Here is a 19,349-nt window from a genome sequence, read left to right as displayed (position 1 = left end):
CACAGGAAAAGTGTCAATTGAAATTGTTTTCAACACTTAATTTTCTTGTTTGTTTTAGTTTTTGTGAGAATACAACATATCCATTGTACTTGGTCTCACCTGTAAGCAGCAAAAGAATAACAATTAGGTTTAACAGTGTGAAACATAACAGTGCTAACACTATTCAACATTCATGGGCAAGACATGAATTTTACAATAACTTTCACCTATAGAAATCAGTTATTTGTGATCAGAAACCACTTCTGCCTACTTTATTGCCGCACTCAGAGTGCCTAGCATAAAACAAGAGTGCAATCAATATTTGTGAAAGAATATGGTCAATTATGCTTATTTCCTAAACATATTATTCCACGATATTTTGTTTTTCATATGCTGGGAAATTTCCCTTTATACAAATTATAAATTTTCATTCTTGAAAGTACAGAGACATATTAGTAAGCCAAGGAAATTTTACAAAATTTACTCCATTCCATCCATTAATAATTTGTTATAATATCACAAAATTAGATTGTAATAAGCTCTATTTGTATTAGTTATAAGGGACACTATTTTATTAGCCAAACAAAAGTGTTAAAGTTGGCCAGAGTACAAAGTTTACCTGGAAAATTCATGAATTCACCTGGGAATTTTATGAATAACAGTTCTTTGCTTAGGCTTTTTTAAAAAAATAACTATTAGAATTTTTTTAATCCATATGAATATATTCACAATTTTGAGCAATTAAAATATTATATTTTATGATTCCTTGTATTTTGAGAAGAAACTAAAGAAGGTAGACGAGCTTTGAAAGACAAATGCATATACTCTATTTTTTTTAGAATCATAGTTTTTGCTAATTACATTCTATCAATCATCACTGACTATTTACATATTAAAGTTTTAATATACAATCCAAGTTTTCCTCAGTTGAGCTTATATTAATTTATTCATCACTACCTTGTTTTTAAAATTCTTTTCTTGCTTTAATGTTGCTTGATCAAAATATGTGTAGAATGATGTCTTAAAATTAGTATCTCTTTTCTTATAGTATTTGTAGAGTTCTTTGTTATTTATGAAAATGAAAAATTACTGGTGCACTGACCCTTGGCTTTTAAATCTCTAACTTAGATATTTTTCCTTTGGCTTAAAGTCGTAATTAAATATAATATACTAGAGAGTACTGCATTTATAATTTGTCCCTGTAAGTTTGAGACATTATTTAATTCAAACATTAATCAGTTTTGCCTTAGAATAGAAAATAGCTCTATAATCTATTAAAGAAAATTTTGACACGTTAAAGAATGTTCTGAAAAATCCTGAAAACTATAACTTTATATTTCTTTCTGTTGATTTGTACCCAAAATAATGTATAATGAGAAAAAAGTAAGAGTGTGCAATTTTATTATAAATAGAAAACTTACAGAGAATGAATTTATTCTAAGACTTTGTCTTAGGATGACAATTTATAGCTTAGATCCCCCAAAGAATGGTCAGTTGAGTTGGTTATATGTCATCCTAAGAAATAATTGCATTTCTGGTCAAAACATTTTGATGGATGGATTTTTCCTCTGAGGGGATATTTTTCTGATGCTTTATCAATATGTTACGTTCATAAGGACTGACTGGAAATACAATAGAGTAATTCTACATTGAATAAAGATTCTAGGCGACATAATTTATGAGTTGTATGAAAAGATCAAGGTGATTTATATACCCCTTTAAAACTAGGAACCCAGTCTGTAATAAGTCATATGACATTTTGGTATCTGTTTTATAGATTATGTTTTATTTTTTAAAGTTATGTAATAATGACTCTAAGTATTTAGACTAAAAACTATAAGCTGTAATTCCTGTTAGTCTTTAATAAATCAATCTTTTCATCCTATGTCCCAAAAGGAAAGAAAATATCATTTTGATTTCTTCAGAGATAAATGAAAAATGTGATATATCACAACTGATACGTCATCAAATGAAGTACTTTTAAAGAATACATTTCGTCAAATACAAACACAGTGTCAAGAACTAAATATATCACCTCATGGGCTATACTGCATTGTGTCTCTCACTGGGACCTTGCAAAAGTCTACTGCATTTCCACTACTTGTCAGTTAAATGGCTAACTTTTACACATAGTAAAACTTCCTCTGGCTCTCTAGTTAGCAGGGAATGACTTTACCATACTATCGGTATCCAATAGACCAGTTTTGGTGTGGTTTCTTGTTTGGCAATGACTGGTTTCAAGTTGTATCTAATCCAAAGATTCTACGTGTTATGTTTTGAATCCATGGAGTGCCCTCACAGTAACAATCTGGCTAGTGCTTGCTTGATGAAACAATTGCATACCATAACCTAGTTAAGTTGGCACATGAAATTAACCATCACAACTACATCACCATAGTTAAGAGTTCTGTAATGAAAGTAATTACACATAGTATTAAGAAAGTCTTATTTTTATTTCCTGCTTTTTTTGTTTGTGGGAGTAGAAAGAAGGGGCGATATTTAGATATGGAAAAAAATTAAGAAGCAGTTAAAATGACATAGACATCACTGCAATTTTCAACATCTAGTGATGTACTATTAATGTTGTATTTCAAACTCTAAAAAATCAGCTTGAACAAACTTTGCTGAAATACTATCAAATCACTAATCTATATTATTCTCAAGTAAGACAACTCTTAACTTTTTAAAATTTGAGTTTCTCTTAATTTAATTATGATTTCAACATGTTCAAGTTAAATTATACCAACAAAGAAAAAAAGAGAGGGAAAAATAAATGGAAGGAAGGAAGGAAGGAAAGAGAAAAGAGAGAAACAAGGAAGGAAGAAAGGAAGAAATGAAAGAAAGGAAAAACAAATAAAATGAATGAAACAAGTTAAGAAGAACTAAAAAGCTAAGCAGGAAACTTTCATTTACTTTTTTAGGAGTTACGGGGATAGAACCTAGGACCTCACATATGGGAAGCAGGTGCTCAACTACTTGAGCTATATCCACTCCCCAGGAATCGTTCTGAAGGCATAAAATTTTTAGTTCACCTTAAATTTTCCTTTAAGCAAATATATTTGGTAAAATTCTTATATGCCCTTCCTATCCTTCAGACTTATTTTAAGAAGGGACAATGACAAAGATACTAAATGAACTGATTTACGTCCTTGATGACAGTCTGAAAAAGAGATTGTTGTGATGTGGGATATGAAGCATGTTCACAACAGAATACCTCACAGTTATTATAAATAGTGTCCTCTTTGCAAAAATGGAAATGTTATGTCCATTTTATTTTATGAAAGTAAAGGCTTTAAAAATTTTGTTTGTGCTCCTATATGAATGGTTAGTGAATCTTAGATTTTGTCTAAATCTCATGCTTTAGTAAAAGTATGCAATTATCATTGTCAAATGAGTGTTGCAGGCTAAACTGAGAAATATCAGGGTTCTGGGAATGATGGTCATGGGTTGTAATTGAATGAATATAAGGTAGTTATAAAACTATACCACCTATTAATTAATGATGTATAAATGACTGAAATGCATCTGTAGCAATGTGAAATACTGAATGGCAATAATCATCTGAATAGCTGGAAATTACACTTTTTCTTTAATTACCTTTTGCATGCAAGTCTTTCCAGTCATTAATGTGTTCCATTGTCTGAGTGGTTGGTTTATTCATTTTATTTACTCTTTGCCAGAGGATTGGTGTGAGGCACTTTTGTGGGTGTTCTTAAATATTTTAAAAGTAGTTATTGCTTCTTTAAAGAAAAGCTTCCTACATACTTATTAACATAAATATTCAAACTGCATCAAATTAATTTAGAGTGCCTTAAATTAAAGGAAGTGTACCATGGCATACATTTTGAAAAATATCAGTATTTTCTTGCTGCTAAAAAGAAACCCAGTTTGAGGAAAGGATCATAAAGAACAGAAGGATGGAAAGGATCAAAGATGTGCTAATGGAAGTGGATATAGCTGACTGTTGAGCACCTGCTTCCCATGTACAAGGCCCTGGGTTCAATTCCTGGTACTTCCCTATGAAATTGATGTACTAAGGCAGGCCATTCATATTACATTAGCAATTTCTGGTTTTCCAGTTTGGACCTTTAGTTCAATTGTACCTTTTCAAAGCAACGTGCTGTTAGTCCTACTTTCTTTCCTTTGATCATCAAAATGTGATCTTTGAAGACTAATTATTCTATTTCTCAGTTCCTCAGTCAAAGAAGCAATGAAGTAATTACTAGTTTTCCTGATTGTTTCCATTTCTTTGAGACTAATTAATCCTAACACTTAGGGGAAGAGGAAATGCAGAGTTAAGAGTTCCTCAGGCTCAAATTCTAAATAATTCATTCACTAGCTCAGATTGTGATCTCAGACTGGCCAGCAGACCACCCTGTACCTCAGCAATCCATCTGAGAATTCGCAGGACAAATACACAACATCCCAGGAGATCAAGAAAATACTTGAAATATTCCTTGAGATTTGCAAATAAAATAAAATAAAGTACGATTATATGAGAAGAAAGGGAGTAGTGAAAAAAATGGGTAAATGAAAAGTGCTCTATGTTACTTATAAAAATTGGCACAATTGTTGATCTGTTCACTAGCTCACATTTTAGACTCTAAACAATGTCTTAGTTTCCCTCAACAACCTTATTGAGAAAATTAGAAAAATCTAAGGATAGAAATATATCAGGTACCATTTCAAGGAAGATTTTCTTACCATCTAATAAAGTGAAACTGAAAGATTCGAAAGCATTTGTTCAGTGACTGGTGTCGAGAATTAGTGCTGGCATGGCCCCACGGCAGCAATGCTGCTTGGGGGTAGAGTGGGCAGGCTCTCGGGCCAAGCCACCAGCATTCCATCCTGGAGCTGCCCCTTCCTAGCTGCGTGATAGTGGCAGCTCACTTATTCCTTTTCCTTCTTCACGGACAAATTGTTTTATAATTGGAGTAACCTTGTAAATACGTTGTACAAATTAAATGCATGAGCGCATGTCCTTAAAATATTACCTGGAGGTTAAGGAAGAACTCAATAATCATGGATATTTTTATTATGATTAAAATCAATGTTTGGAGGGATAAGAGGGTTTAAATAATTCCAGGTAAAGTACTCTGGGCATTCAGAAGTGTGAGAAGTTCTTTCTTGCCATTTGAATGCCTCCCTACCTCCCTACCCCCACTGCCTTCACTCCTTCTTCCTTCCTCATCACCTCAGGAGGTAGCTTGAAGAGAGGGACTCAGGTCTACTTCTTAGAAAATTCAGCAAGCTACTCGACAGCTCCAACACTCAGCTTCTATTGCAGAAAGTGCAAAATATGTGATGCATAATCAGCCATCCATGCATTTGCTGATTCCTCACTAATGGGCCCATTTGAAAAGAATATCAGGTAAGCTTATTGGTGTATTATGATTTAGAAAAAGAGGTTTTGAAAATCGTAGAGAATTCCCCAAGATAAAAATAACTCAATTGAATGTATTAAAGGCTAAATAAAATCGACGAAAGTAATCTTGACTGTTTAAAACATATTAGTCACATTTCATGACCCTATAAAATGTGAGCCAATCAATGGTGAGAAAAATTAATACATTTTCTTTTATTTAAGTACTTTTTAAAATGTTAAAGCGGTCCAAGAAATCACTTTCTAAAGTCCTTTTGAGGCTTCAGCTTGGGTCCTATTATGAAGCCAGTGAAAACAATGCCCTTAGTAAATGGAATCTGAATCTTAGGTTTTAAATAGTCTGACAGATACAGGTCATTGTATATTTTGTCATAGCCTAAAAAATTGTGCAGGACAGCGTGTAAACTATAACTTAACCAGTAATCCATGTTTAGTAGCAACATTTCAGTGTGTGTCCATCAACTGTAACAAACATGCCACACTAATGAAAGATGTGGGAAAGTGTGGGCGGGGGAGGGAGTGGGGTATATGGGAATATTTTATAGTTTTTATGTAACATTTACATAATCTAAAGCTACTTTAAAAATTAATTTAAAAAATGAAAGAGTCTATTAAACTCACATTGTGTCTAAACTGCTCTCCCTGACATCTCTCTGCAAAACTTGGCCAAGGTTTACTCAAGTACCAGGTAAGAGAACAGAAAATATTATCCCCAGGACTTCTACCATTTTCCTTAAATACTACATGTAGCATGAATGTTATTTGAACTGCCAACCCCATCTCACATAACGGTAATGTTTAATGTCAGCCTTTAAGGTCTTGAAATTTCTTAATGATCATTCTGATTTTCATTTATAAATTATCTCAACATGTGCATGTACCCCATTGTTAAAAGGGGAAAAAATGCATCCAACTCCCATAGGGATTGGAATTAATTTTTCTCTTTGTGATTATTAAAAATGGAAATGACTATTTCAGGTAAAGAAAAGTAAAGAAAAACAAACGAGTTCATAATGACTTTACTGAAATATACAGTGACTTAGTGAGAATTTTTTTTAATTATAGGGAAAGTAAGATTTTGAAAATTCAGTGATATTGCAGTAAAATTTTTAAAAAATTCATTTCATCTTAATAGAACATAACAAATATAAAAGAAAGCTCAGGGAAATAATAAAAGATTCTACCCAAAAATATTTTAGTATAATACAAATATTCTGCAAAGACAAATATTTTTCAAAATTCTGGTTCTGCTCCACGTGCACACACAGTAGGAATGTAATTTTCTGACCTACAAAGTTGGATGGAGCCAATTGCATGTTGAAGCAGAAGCTTAAAGAACCAGCATACAAAGAAATTTTATTTCAATATTTTTATACAATGAGTTTTCTCAGTAAAAGCAAAGTACACAGAACAAATTTCACCTAATTTATAATTTCAGCATTCCAATGTGTTTAATAGTAATATTGTACTAAATTAAATCTACTAAAGTAAATTGAATAAAAGATGCTACAAAAGAACTGGAAAAAATTCCAAATGTACCAGTATTGGTCCCCAAAAGCAATGAAGAGCATCCAAATGAAATGAACTTAATCCATGGCTAGCCAGATAAAATCCCGTCTCCTGCAGTAAATTCATATCCTTACCTGACATAACCACGTACCATTGCAATGCCCACTTCAACAATTACTAGGAAATCCCAAATAGACCATTTCAATTGCACCCTTTAAATCCTACTACATAGAAATTTTACATCTATTATATGCTGTTCTCCTATTTTCACCTTCCCTAGTCATCAGTAAATCAGGATTCTTGACTCCAGGGAAACCAAGTATCCTATATTTAGAAACAAAGGTATGAAATGTGAGAGCAAGTTTTGTTGTTGTTGTTGTTTTAGTTAAGCCAGTAAAAAAGAATGTATTTGGAAAATGGGAGAAAGTTCAGAGCTTGCTGAGAAATGGCAGAGAAAGTTAAAAAGACACACCAAGATTGGGTGCGGGCTCCTCTAGGCAAGTTTTAACTTAAGAAATTTCTAACCAAATTCCTATCGTGCAAATCCCTCCCTTTCCTTTTTAAATTTATACTGCCTTTTTAATTAATAATTAGAAAACAGAATGAAGCACCAAAGTCAAAACAAGTTAAAATAAAATTTTTGACATATAGCCCAAGAAAACTCTTGGCATACCAAATGAAACCTGCCATGTTATTTGAGAAAGGACTCCTTCTATTAATATATACTTAATTTGATCTTTTATTTAAGTTTTAAATATTTTACTCTAAAGTAGTTCCAATATATGAAAGCATAAAAAATAAAGAGATAAATAACAGGCGCTCATGTAAATCCTAAATAAATTGTTAAGATATGTCAACATTTGGCCATGTATACTTCAGATATATTTTTCTGAAGGAATAAATGTTACAAATATAGCAAACATCTTACTAACCATCCATTTTTTTTAATGCTCCCTAGAGTGTATTCTGAAAATGGTGTGCATCTCTGTCCTACTACACATTCATGACTATGGGTTTTCTTAAGCCACTGAGACTTTCAGGTTATTTTGCCAGAATACCTTGCTGTCCTGTGCTATAACCATCTTCAATTTTAATAAAATTGTCAAGTTTCTTTTAAAAGATTATACAAAAAAATCAGTAATGTATACACTCCTGTAAATGGATTAAACTCACCATTTAAAAGAGAGACTGAGAGACAGATTAAAGCGCATTTAGCTCTAAACCCATATATATATATATATATGAAGGTTACAGGAATATCAAAGGTAAAAAGCTCAAGAAACCCATATAAAGCACATTACTGACCAAATAAAAATTAGTATATCTTTAAAAATGTGAATTAAAATAGACAGTAAGTCCAAAAGAGTATTTTAGTGTAGAGAAGGATGCTACATAAAGAAAAAGTTTAATAAAAAGAAGAAAAAAAAGAAAAAAGCTTAAATTCAATAGCAATATATAAAAATTCTAACCTTTTGTATTTAATAATTATCTGCAAAATACATAATATAAATTGAAATAATTACAGGGGGGAATACACATATTAGAGAGTATTTTAATATACTTGTCTTAGTAACTGGAAAATAAAGTAGGTAATCAGTGGAAATATTAAAAATAGTCGAACAAATAGTTGTGTCCAATTAACACAGAGAAGAGGTAAGAGAGAAATAGATAAATTTCCTTGAACATATCCAAAATGAGAGATTACATATTATTCTAAAACATATATGGGATGTTTTAAAGATGTTGACCAAACACTTATCTCTAAATCAAGTTCCAACAAATTACAAATAGCCATCACACAGACTACATGCTTTGATTAAATGACCTTAGTACTTTTCTATTTGGAATTTAATGAACATGCTTCTAGATAACTCATATATAAAAGAATAAATCATAATTAAAACTATTAATTTAATAATGAAAACACCATATAGCAAAACTTTTATGTCTTATTATTCTACACACTTAACATGACTAGTATGTTTTACCAATTTTCTCAATATTCCCCTTTTCACCTAAGTCCTTCCTTCTGAATCCATTTTTCCCTCTGAAAAACATCCTTAAATATTCTTCTTGTTGAGTCTTCTCATGGTGTTTGTACTTTTTTATGTGAAAATTTAATTATCTCATTCTCATTTTGGACTCATGACAAAGCTAGGCCCACATTTTTCAACTGACTCTTATTTTCTCTAATAACACTGAAGATGTTACACTACTTTAATTTGGATTTTATCATTGTTTTTGAGAAATCTGTTTTTAACCCAATTGATTGTGCTCTTTTACTTATCTGCCTTCCCCCTGCCCCGAGCTATTTGTAAAAACCCACTTGGTGTCATTTCAGTGTTTGGATTTCTTTTCATCTGTTCTGCTTGTACTTCATTGCTATTTTTCAATCTGATAATTTATATTTTTGAGCATTTCTGCAAATTCTTATTGTCTCTCGCCCATTTTTTCTATTCTCTACATATGGTATTCCAGTTATTCATGTTTAGAAACTTCCCATTCTCGCCTCCATGTTTCAACCTTTTTTTGATATTTCGTCATCTTGTTATTGCTCCGTAACACATTCGGATTTCTTTCTCCATTTCTGCCTTTCAGTTCACAATTTTTTCTCTACTGTTGTGTCAGATTTGCTCTTCCACCTACCCATGAGGGTACTTTCAGTGACTTTTTTTAACTTCCACAAGTTCTATTTAGATATTTTTCAAAGATAGTTATCTTATGCTTTCATTATGGCTTACTGTTTTTAAATCTCTTTGGACACTGCTTTAGAAGCTTTGAGACTAATCTATCTTCCCAACGCCATGCTATTGTCCCAAATCCACTCCCATTATAGTTTTTCCTAACGGGCCTGCTGACTGATCTCAGGCGCAGTAGGCCTTCACTGGTTCACGGGACCCTTTTGGACTCGGCACGTGTTTACTCACTGATTTCCTCATAGCATATGCTCTTCCAGGGACTCCACACTGGCGCCGCAGGAATATTACCACATGAAGAGCAATTACATGTTAATCTCTTGACTTCCGGATTGTAGTGATAGGAATCAGCTGTGATTTCGTAAGGATGCTGTTCTTAGTTCAAGAGTCGTGGAAGAAGCAAGAGGCCTAGGTCGCTCCCGAAGTACGAGGGCAGACTCCAAGAGTCCCTCTTCCTTGTGTTGCAGCCCTTTCAAAGCTCTAGCTTGCTTTGTGGCCTGAAGTCCTCATTGCCCAGCGACACTGAAATTAAGGGGCAGGCCCTGGCAGAAGAGGGAACTGGATAAGTTTACTGACTCTAGAGTCCTACTGCCCAGATTTTAATTCCATTTCTGCCGCCATTCATTATCTGAGTGACTTTCGACAAATTACATAACATCTCTGCAGCTCAGTTTCACACTTGAAAACTGAGATAAGAATAATATCTACTTCAGAGGGTTGTTGAAAGGATTAAAATAGTTTTTACTATTAAGAGTACCTAAAAGAGGCTGTGGCATGTAAGTCCTAATGAAGAGGCTGTTATTGCTAAGTTATAAATCTAGAATTGACTCTGTTCTGTTTACTCATGGTATCTGGAAATTTCTCTCTTCTTCCTGTAGCAAAGCTATGCATTCAATATGTAATATTTTATCTAGAATCATCAGGTGTTTGTGATTGGAGGGTTTCACGTTAGCTGTGTCTGGTGTCTTGTTGGTTACAAAGTCCATTTAATTGGATTTTTAAAAATAATTATTTGCCAGGTTCTGCTAAAGCATCGATATTGTGGAAGAACTAAATAGATCCGTATAGCAAACAAACAAACAAAAAAATATAATTGAGGCAACATCTTTCGCCTTTTTCAGGATTATACAGGCAGTTCTCAGAAGGTAAAATGTTTTATGAAAAGATTATCTGCTTTCGATATATCCTTTCTTATGTAAGTGAACATGAAACTAAAATCAAATCACCAAGCCAATTTTAAAAGGTATCTTCTTTTCTTTTTAAAATCAATTTCACTACTCCCAGTCTTTATTATATTTATGTGTCAGCAACAGATGAGTGGTTTTCGGTCAAATGTATTTCTAGAGAAACTAATATAAAGTTAGGCTGAAATGCTTGCAATAAATTTAACAGAGAACTAATGATATATATTTATCCTAATTATCTTACAAATTTGGCAATAAGCTATATTAATAAATTCTAAGCAATTTTATTCCCCATACTCTTCATTTCAAACAGGAAAAAAAAGGCCATCCATTTCTGCCTTTGTGAGAACTATTTTGATTAATTGTCCTCATCAAACCTGGCAGTTCTGGTAATATAAACCGTAAGTTAAGGTACTAAGTTTCTTCTTAGCAATGAAAAGTTTTTCCTCTGGGAATGGTACTGTAGGGAAATCAGAGGAGAGTAAGTAGAGAACACAGCATGATTAAATACCAATACTCCTTAAAAATAAAGGTTATTTGTTTCACATGATGTAACTTTAATTTCCAGTTTTAAGGTTTCACCTTATATTCAGAGAGTTTATGAATGATTTAATGTCACTGTTGGGGACTGAATCATAACTCCACAAAAGGCCTGCTCAGGTCCCAACCCTGCTCCTATGACATATGAACCCATCTATAAATACAGCCTTTGAATATATTACCCAAAATGAGTGAGGCTGGCCTTGATCCAGCATGGCTGAAGTCTCTCTCTATTTATATATACAGTTCTATTATTCTGGGTTAGTTCAAATTCACGATATTACATCCTGCGGTCTATCTCTCGGTGAATGGTCCCTCATGACCACTGATTTAACAACCATCCTATATTGCCCTTATTCTTAGCCCAAAAAATGAGTAGAATAAAGATATCACACTGACAAGATTACCATATTTAATGTGTTCGTTTGGGTGGTAAGTAAGTGTGTCGGGCTATTTTAAATTCACAGGTGTCACCAAACATGAAGTCAGACTTTTTATTACAGTTCACCCCTGAAATTGACTGCTGACAGCTCTCAAGCCCACCCATCCCCTTCTCTTTCCACCCCACATCTGGGCAAACTGCTAAGAAAGCACAGGGGGCGGCTCCTGTAGCACCGGTGGGGTAGTAAAACCACGTGGGGTAGCACTCACTCTAGACCCACTCCTTATTCAAAATAAAAGTCAGACCAGTTTCCCTCCCCTGCACTCTCAGGTCACGTATGGAGCTGCGTGAGAGGTGTTTTTTTCCATAAAACCTCCTATATGAGTAATAAATCTTTTCATACTCTTCTTGAGCAAGTGTGATATCAATGTCTGTGTCTGAACTAAGTTTTTGGGAGGCTCCATAGCCCATCTCTTCAAGGTATTATTTAATGTGCTAATTAAATAAGAGGGAAGGAAGGATTTTAAGAAGAAAAGGATGAATTACTCCTGATCATGAGGGTTCTGAAGTGACTTTGGGATACACAAAGGAGTATACCCAGTCTGTTGTTGACAATACGTATGGCGGCAGGGAAGGATGTCTGGGCAAGTGGCGTTTTGGAGTCATCAACACACAGACTGCAATCAAGAGCTGGAGAGGGTGAGAGCTCCCAGAGGTGTGTACGGAGTGAGGAGAAAAGAGGGCTCAAATCTAGTCTAGATTATTTAATCTCCTTTTGCTCTTTTTACTGTCCCATTTAGACAAAATCCTTGATAATTTATTCTTTCTTTCTTGAGCATTAGTGACCTCATCATAAGCTGAAGTCAGAAATTAATTTTTCCCCCAAAATAACAATTTCCTTTAGAATAGAGAGAAAAAGAGATGATGCTATAAAATATTGGCTCTGCTAGCCTAAAGTGTATCAATCTTTACCTTTTAGATCAATCTTTAAAAATCCTGCTGTTCACATCATAAACCAGACAACTAAATAAGAAATTGCAGGGTCGGCTCCAGGGTATCACTGTATTTTTCAATTTCCTCAGGGGATTCCAATGTGCATCCAAGTTTGAGAACACCAATGTAGATGAAATGAAATTAGAAGCAATAAGCAATATTTAGATTTTCATTATTAAATGTATTCCATAGCTTGTTTTCAGAATGGATTCAAAGTATCATATATGACTATACAGATTAAAATATAATTGTTACTTTATCAACTAATTAGACCTTTATTAAATCAAAAGAAATGGATCTGCCTTAAAGTCTCCATTTTATCGTTAAGAAAATGAAGGTTTAGAGAGATCAAGTCACTTTTCCCAAATACACAACACATGAGTGGTGGAGAACTAATTAAAAACCAACATGTGCTCACTTTGGCAGCACATTTACTAAAAACCAAATTTTTCTGGTTATTTCCATAAGTTAATTCACCAAGGCAGCATAGCTCAGTGAGTCACCGGCTAGACTGGAATCCAGGATATTCAATATTTTGTTCAGAAAGTACCCTGATTTTTCCACATACTCATTTTCTTTCCTTTTAAAATGCATGTAAGGATTATTAAATTATAGCATTTCTAAAACAAAAAGGCATGGTTGAATAAACTTCTAAAATAGCTTAAAGGTGTTTGTGGAAAATGACCAATAGCCTGGGAATTTTATTAAAAGGATAATTATCCTTATCTTCAAGTAGAATTTCAAATATTTCTGCCAGTCATGTATACTTTTAAATCAATTAGAATGTCTTACCACATTCATATCTTCTATTTCTGAGAAACAATCATAGCTTTAGACAACTTTAGACATAACTTCTGGCCTATTATAACAACAGGTCTGACATTTTAGTTATTCTTCACTTACTAGTAGGAAATCCCCAGTATCATTTTATGAAACAGCTACAAAATATTTAGTAGGATTGCTATCAAAACATCATCTGTTCTATTTTTGTTTCTTAACTCCAGAACCCTTAAATTCTCTAAATCCAGGGATTATATTCTAAGAAGGCAAGGTCAAGCTCTTCCTGGAAAATATTCAAAGGATAATTAGCCATAATTTTTTTTTGTATAATTAGCATGATGATTCATGTGCTAAATTGGGTATGTAACTTTATATCATTATAAAACGTATTTTAGGTTATAAAATCTCTTGGAAAATCCTGGAAAAATGTATTTTATTACCACATCATCCAAATAATTAGATTTGGTATAACATAATGGCCAATTGGCTATTTCTGAAGTTGAGAATAGTCTACATTTCAGAACATGTTTTTTTTTTTTTACTTTATGCAATAAACTTGTAAATAATTTTTTCTCACAGATAGCTCCTCAGTCAATAGTTGAAGATGAGAGGAAAATGTATGCTTAAAAAGAACTTGAATATGTTTCAATTGAGAATTTTTTCTCAAATGCTATCTTTCCAAATTTCTTCTATTTTAAGTATATTCATCTATCCACCTCTAAGATATAATAGCTAAGAATGTTAGATAGCTAGAATTTAAAAATTCAATACTCCAAGTTGCGCTGAGTAAAGAGTTTTGCTGAACTTTTAATCAAATATTTATATCATAAAAGTTTTCAAAGAAAACTCTGAATTATCACTTCAGTGCTTATTACAGTTATATCATCTTCATATATCTCTTGATTTTCTGAAGTTAGGACTTCAGAAGTTTTTTTCCAGGAAAAGCTTATCTGAGAGCAATTCTCTGGTCCCATGCATTTTTGAAGAAAATTGTTGTTCACTACTGCATATTCATTTTCCTTTTGTTCCTTGTATTATATTTTATGTTTGCACTCTAATCTCATACAATATACACTCTTCAGAGGAAGCTGAAACTACTCCCCGTTTGAGGGATTACCTGATTGGTCTAAGCGTAATTCCACTGGGTTATTAGTGATTAGCTTAGTAACCTAAGCCTAAATCAAGTGGTGAAGAGCATCACCTGGACTTGTGAATTGGTTCAGATGCCTGAAAAGAAAAATCCATCAAGAAGTATCTGTTCAATCAGTGGGTATGTTTTCCAGTATAGATAAATGTGACATTCATTTTTGAGAATAAAGTTTCCTCATTCTTAATAAAGAACCTCTGTAAAAACAGTTGCAATCTTTCTATATACATTTTTGAGAGCAGATATGTGTCTTAAAATTTTTTTGATATACTGGGGCTGGGAACTGAACCCCGGACCCTAGTATGTGGGAAATCAGCAGGCACTCAACCACTTGAGCCACTTCTGCTCTCCTGTGTCTTTAAAGCTATCTTCCTACCAGCCTGTGGGTGCTGTCAACACAGAGAGACAGCAGCCAAGCATACCTCAGAGAAGGAGATTTGGAGCGTTGACTGAGCCATTTCAGTTGCATCCCCTCTATTATTTGAGCCAATTTAAAGTTAGATTGTAATGTTACCTGTGTCCAACTGCGTAACTTTTGGATACAGTCTCACTGTGCTTATCATTTTATTTGCATTCCAGGACATGAAGTGGAAAGACGTCTTCTAAGTTCTTTTCACTAAGAGCAGTTTACCATTTATAGCAAACTTTGCGAAAGACAACATAAGAAAGCTTCAAACAATATTTTATTGTTCAGGGTTCCAATGAGGAGAGGAAAATCACGATGAGTAGAGGGTAAAGAATTTATTGTAGGAATCAGACCTTACACAGATTTGGGGAACCTGAGTAGAGGGTGCCTGAGAGTCGAAAGGGAGCGCTTAGAGGATCAGATCAGAGGACTCACCAGCAAGTCAGTAGGAAGAGTCAAGCCCCTCCAGCTGCTGACAGGTGACCAGGGAAGAGCAGCTGGCCAAGTCACAGGGAGCTGGCCCCTATGCGGGCCCGTAGGCAAACGTACGATGAGCCGGCAGGGGCTGTGGCTTACCTGGACCAGCTGTGGGGACGAAGGGCCAGATGCAGTCACTCGTGTTCGTTGAACAATGATGTAAACCATGTTTTCCAGGTTTTCACGTGTGTTCCTTTTTCCCTCCAGCTCTGACTTGTCAGGAAGCAATTTTATGCAAAATGTGTCATTCCAAACACTGCTTTACATAGAGGTGCTTTGTTTTGCATCTTGGTATAATTTTATAATTTAAACAATTATTCTAAAAGAAATTTTGACTGACTTTTATATGATCCTATCCTTACTATTTAAAAATTAGTGTTATGCAGTTTTTCCTTTAAAAACAATGACTAGAGAATTAAAGAAATGAGATTGTGCATTCGTATCTTAAGAATCAAGATACTAATAACTAGAATGCAAAATTATTATATTTAACATTTAAATATATTAAAGCAGATTAAAGCAGTATTTAAAATTGCAATGATATTTTTCAGGACTTCTAACAATAAACTGATTTTATTATTTTCTTTTTGAAGACTTCAAAACAAATTAAATATATTGTAGATATGAATATACATATATAAAGATAAAGAATATTAAAGTATGATTTACTGATGAATTAGATACAATATTGAAAAATTCTTGTAATGGCACTAAAATTTAAAAAGGATATATACGCATATAAAAAATACAATGTTGCCCCATAGAACATGAAATTTGTGTGCCAAATTACTAAAATCTAGGAGAGTAAATAAAATTAATCAGTCTTACACCATTATCAAGTGATCTATCTTTATAGTTCATAAAATTTTCCAATATTTAACTACTCCCTAGCTGGACACATTTTCTTAATTTATTTTTGGACCAATGTGTTTGACCAATCTGCATCTAACAAGTTTTCTTTCACCAAGTCATCTACTTTCTTAGTGATCATAAACTTTCAAAAGCATGAAAATGGTCCAGAATCTAAACTTTATGGTCTTCAAATACCTCCACAATAAAATTTCAGTCTCATGATAAACCCCGAAGGATTGCAGGCTAAACTTTTTCTTCACAGTTCTGTAAATCCGGGGTCAATAATTACTAACTGAATCTCAAGGGTTGTAATTTCAGCACAGAAAATTTTCTTTTCTCTCCTTTCCATATTAGAAAGATCTAAAGAATGTATCAAACCTGTGAAATCCATAACAGGAACCAAGGATTGCTGTGCGGTCTTATTTTGGCCCTCTATGGGTATTTATTTATTCATTTATTTATTTTGGTTTGTGTGGCTTTCTTCCTATTCTGTTTTCCAGCCATTTAATTTCTTCAATTCTACATTTGTTTTCTTAAAGTAAAATGAATTAATTTTAATATATAATTTTAAAAATAAAATATGAAACCAATTTTGAGCCATCTTTATGCTAGTAAATATAGTCAATATTTGCACATCTAATTTCCATGCCTACACCCACACCTCCATCTTCCCACTTGTCATTTTCAATCTATCTAGCATGTAGTACTTTAGACCCTATGACCCTTCCCTCTCACTGTTTCTCTGTATTTTGCATAAAAATTTGTAGTTTTACTTGAACTGTTTCAAGTAAATATCCTGTATGTATAACTAGTTCCAAAGCTCATTGCTACAATTTTCCTATTACTGAGCTTAATTTTTTATTCTCTATTTTAATTTTATATGTATCTTAAAGCAGTTTTAGTTTCAAGAAAGTATATTTTATTAGCATTTTTCCCCAGCTTTTAAATATCTGAATATATCTGCTCCTTTCACTTATGAATAAGAATTCAACTGCTTAGGATTTCCAAGTCTCCACTTTTTTGATTTACTATTTTGTGTTATTTACTGGTTTGGAAGAGGAAAATTATGAAATTATCTTTATTTTTATTCCTGTATAGGTAACTTCTTTGTCTATATGTATAATTATTTTTTGAAAAATAATTGTCTAAGTTAGGTCTATTAGAGGACCATCTTAATAAAATTCAACAATATAATGAGTCCTTGAGATTTCTACACTCGAATCTTTAAGGGCAACTTAACTTGCCAAGTGGATCTTTCTCTCTTCAGTCAAGTTAATCTAGTGTATTTCTCAATTAGTTCTCTATGTCATAGGTTTGATTTTCGCCAATATATTTCTCTCCTACTCTCTGACTTGGGTGGCTTCTCCAGCAGAGTGTTTGGACAACTACACTGTAATTCCATTTCTGCCAGCTTACTCAGCCCATAGATTCCAATAACATTGCCTTGTGGTTTTTTTTTCCTTCAACCTAGAGGTATGACTAGCTTCTGTGCTGTTACTAATCTGCAGGTTGTCTTATGATCTCATACCTTATGAATTCTTGGTAATTTTACCATTGAGGCAATAATTCATGATTATATGTTACTACTGTTTATAATACTGAGAAACTTGTCTGTTTTCCTTGCTGGAGTCAAGTGAGATGATTTTCAGGGCTTACTGTTAATATTTCGGTGTATATCTAATAAGTTTTGTTTTACAAAAATGTGATTGCCTAATTATAATATTCTACAACTTGCTTTATTTATGCAACATTGTTTTTTCATACCTTCCTTATTTTAATGACAGTATAACATTTCCTCATATTAGTGTATTTTCATTTGCTTAATGGATCTACTATTGTTGAAAATGTAAGTCGTTTCTCATTGTTTCATTTTTACAAACTTTCTTTTCCTTACATATTTATATATTTTAGTGATTGCTTGTATAAGAAACTTCCTAACAGCAAAATTTCTAGGTAAAATTGTAATTTTAACTACAAATAAAGCATACTCCTGAAATTCCTACAAAAATTATGCCAATTTATAATACCCCAAGAGTGTGTGATAATGTGTATTTACTAACATACTTGATATTGTCATTTATTTTAATATTGTCAATGATGACAAATTAGATGAAAAATACCTCATTGCAATCATAATTTACTTTTTATTCAATTATCATTGATATTAAGATTTTATTCAAATGCTTACTTCTTAATTGTTTCTTTCTCTAGAAATTGCCCATTCAGATAGTTTCTCCACTTTTTTAATGGAGTTTTCAGGTTTTTCTTTTCTGATTTATAAGTAATCTTTATATATGGCCAATAGGTATTTGTTATATGTTTTAATTACTTGTGTTTATTTAGTAAGTTTCAGGGATGCAATGTAAAATTTAGAAGTAGGGTTTTCTATTATCTCTGCATTCCCTTATCTTGGTCAGACCCATAAAGCTGATGATTTTTGAAATTTTACAGGCTTCTAATTCAGAGTTATGAGAACACTGATGTTTGGTAATCTCTTCGGCCACCTGTGAATGAAGAGTGGTATAGCTAGATCCAATCAGAAAGAAGGAGCTTTCTTTGCCTTCATAGAATACTGAGATGCTAATAGAATCATCTCCAGCTCTGGTCAAAGGGTGGAGAGGCAATAAAGGTATTTAAATTTTATTGGGGTTTATAATATTCAGAAGGCATCCATTAAATGTAATTTTCCCTTGCAACTATAAATGGTGTGTGTGTGTGAGAAAGAGGAAGAGGGAGAGGGAGAGGGAGAGGGAGAAGGAAAGATTGTGGGTAAAGAAGGGAGAAACTTTTGTAAAATGGAATCCCAACTCAGAAACAAAAAAGCTTGGGGACATTCCAAAGCTTATATTGCTTTAGATTCCAAGCACACTGCCCGACAGAGTCCAAGGATCTGTTTGTGGGCTCTGGTTGCCACCTACAAACCACCTGCTAGCATGGCTTGATTTGGCTGTGTGGTATGCTTGCCTCTTCATGGCAAGTTCTCGTCGGCAGAGCTCTCAGCTGTAGAGTTAGCAGTGCCTG

Source organism: Dasypus novemcinctus, chromosome 1 (genome assembly GCF_030445035.2).
Source record: "Dasypus novemcinctus isolate mDasNov1 chromosome 1, mDasNov1.1.hap2, whole genome shotgun sequence".
NCBI classification, from domain to species: Eukaryota; Metazoa; Chordata; class Mammalia; order Cingulata; family Dasypodidae; genus Dasypus; species Dasypus novemcinctus.
Note: the sequence above shows the minus strand (reverse complement) of the source record.